Raw genomic sequence first — 3,254 nt, forward strand, 5'->3', positions numbered from 1 at the left:
CCTGTAGTCCCAGCTACTTGGGAGGCTGAGGCAGGAGAATGGCGTGAACCCGGGAGGCGGAGCTTGCAGTGAGCTGAGATCGTGCCACTGCACTCCAGCCTGGGCGACAGAGCGAGACTCCGTCTCAAAAAAAAAAAGAAAGAAAGAAAAAGAAAAAGCTAGTTCCACTTCAACGTACAAAGTTAGCGTTTACTAAGCACATAATATGATCCAGGCACTCTGCTAATAACTTGACAAACACACCCTCATTTTGTATTTCCAGAAGCACCAAGAGACAGGGATTTCTCGTATCTTCATTATTCAGCTGAGAAAGTTGAGATTTTGAGAGGAAAGTGGCAGCCACGATCACCGAGGATTTGAACTTGGTGTGTCTGACTCCTGTCATTCTCCCTTGAATCAGAGGTGAGTTCATGGGGTGAACATAGGTCTGAGGCACAGACACCAGACCCTTCTTTGGATTGGGTCTGGTGCCTGGGTTTTGTTTTCTTGGGCTGTATTATCTCCCTGGCTCCCTTTTGTCTTTCGTGCAAACAGACATCTGGTAGGTCAGTCTCATGAGGTCACCAGATGTGCCCAAATAGGTTTCAAGCCCCGGATTAGACACAGTGTAGGTTCAAGCTAGGACAGCCTCCTCTCAGCTAGTCACTCAGGGCTTCATTAAATGCTTATTAGAGTGATTTTGCTTTATAATTACCCACAGAGCTTTAAAAATGCAGATACTTTAGGTCCTACCCTAGAAATCTCAATTTATTGATTAAAGCATAAGGCCTGGAAATTTTCTATAAGCTCTCTCTTTTTTTTTTTTTTTTTTTTTTTTTAGACGGAGTCTCTGCCGCCCAGGCTGGAGTTGAGTGATGCAATCTCAGCTCACAGCACTCTCCACCTCCTGGGTTCAAGCGATTCTCCTGCCTCAGCCTCTCAGATAGATGGGACTACAGGCATGCACCACTACGTCTGGCTAATTTTTGTATTTTTAGTAGAGATGGGGTTTCGCTCTGTTGGCCAGGCTGGTCTCAAACTCCTGACCTCAGGTGATCCACCCACCTCGACCTCCCAAGATGCTGGGATTACAGGCATGAGTCAACGCGCCTGGCCTTTATAAGCTCTTGAAGGGGGTAAACTAGAAAGTTCTCCCAGTGTTAGATACCTAGAAATGCCAGATAAAATTTTGCAACATCCTTTTCAATGTGTAATTGATCTCTCAAAATAGCAATGAAAGCTGTCTTCAGACAGCTCTCAAGACAGTATCCTCTGGGGCCAAAATCACAGAAGGGACTGGAAACCAGGGTGTTGAACACATGCGCTGAGAAGCAGCTGTGCTTGGTGACAGGTGGTGGTGACAGGAAGGGAAGAGGGTCCTGTCTAGCCATCAATTAGGGGACTATTTTCTACAATTATTTAGTATTGGATACACCCCCAGAATACTATCCTTTACACGCAGATACTTTAGGTCCTACCCTAGAAATCTCAATTTGTTGATTAAAGCATAAGGCCTGGAAATTTTCTGTAAGCTCTCTCTCTCTCTATTTTTTTTTTTTTTTAGATGGAGTCTCGCTCTGTCACCCAGGCTGGAGTTGAGTGGCGCATTATAACATTTGACCAAGATTCATCCGTGTTGTTGCAAGACGTAGTTCATTCATTTCTTGGCTATATAATATTCCATTGTGTGGCTGAACCACAACCTACCTATTCCTTCTCCTGTCAATGGACATTTGGGATGTTTCTAGTTTTTACCCTTAGGCAGTTATGAAATTGCATGCACAGGCCTCCTGGTATACACATGACAGATTTTTTTCTAGGAATAGAACATATTCAGAGCAGAACTCTTGATTCTTCCCCCCAAGCTTTTCCCACCTACTGTCTCCCTGATAGCACATCATAGCAACTCCACCCTTCCCCTTGCTCCAGACAAAGCTTTGACACCATCTGTGTTCGTTTTCTGTGGCTGCTGTAACAAATCACCACAAATTGATTGGCTTAAAACAACACCAATTTATTATTTCACTTTTTTTTTTTTAGATTAGAAGTCCAACATGAGGTCTCATCAGATTCAAATCAAGACACCGTCAGGGCTGTGCCCCTTCTGGAGGCCCTGGAATCAGATGCTGCCTGGATTTTCCCAGCATCTAGAGTCTGTCTCTATTTCGCAGCTAATGGCTGCATGCCTCCATCTTCACACTCAGCAACTTTACACTCATGCCTCCATCTTTACACTCAGCTGAGTCTTTCTCAAGATGCCATCTCTCTGATTCTCCCTCTTCTGCCTCTCTTTTCTACTCTGAAGGACTCTTGTGATTATATTGGGCTCATTTAGATATTCCAGGATAATCTCCCGATGTTAAGATCATTTGATTCGAAGTCTTAATTCCATCTGCAACCTTAATTCATTCCCCTTTGCCGTGTAACCTCAAGTAATCACAGGTTCTGGGGATTGGGAAATAGACATCTTTGGGGAACCATTATTGTGCTTCCTACACCATCCTTGAAAACTCTCCTTCACATGATATAACCTATCAGCTAGAAGACCCTGCCTACTCAGTTGTCAACATAAATTAAAAATCCACCACTTCTTAACACTCTACTGCTGTCCCTACAGCAGTAGAATGGTAATTCCTAGAGATGATGGTTCAATCCACCATCATCTCTCTTGGGACTATTAGAATAGTGTTCTGAACACAGGTCCCTGTGTTGATCCTTGCAGCCTCATCTCAATTACCAGCCATAATGATCCTCCTAAAATGTAAGTCAAATCATGTCACTCTTTACACAAAACCCTCCAATGTTTTTCATTTTTTCTTGAGATGGAGTCTTGCTCTGCCACCCAGGCTGGAGTGCGGTGGTGTGATCTCACCCAGGCTGGAGTGCGGTGGTGTGATCTCAGCTCACTGCAGCCTCCACCTCCTGGGTTCAAGTGATTCTCCTGCCTCAGCCTCCTGAGTAGCTTACAGGTGCCTGCCACCACACCCGACCGAATTTTGTAGTTTTAGTAGAGACAGGGTTTCTCCATGTTGGCCAGGCTGGTCTCGAACTCCTGACCTCAAGTGATCGGCCTGCCTTAGCCTTCCAAAGTGCTGGGATTACAGGCGTGAGCCACCATACCTGGCCCAGTGTTTTTCATTTTCTCAGAATAAAAACCTAGATTCTTGCAATGGCCTATACAGCTCCTAGACTCATGCACCCTCTTCCACTCCTGACCCCTCTGCCTCATCTGCTACTCCTCCTCCTCCCATTACTCACGCCTTACCTTTAACTTA

This window comes from Pongo abelii, chromosome 4 (assembly GCF_028885655.2).
Source record: "Pongo abelii isolate AG06213 chromosome 4, NHGRI_mPonAbe1-v2.0_pri, whole genome shotgun sequence".
NCBI lineage: Eukaryota > Metazoa > Chordata > Mammalia > Primates > Hominidae > Pongo > Pongo abelii.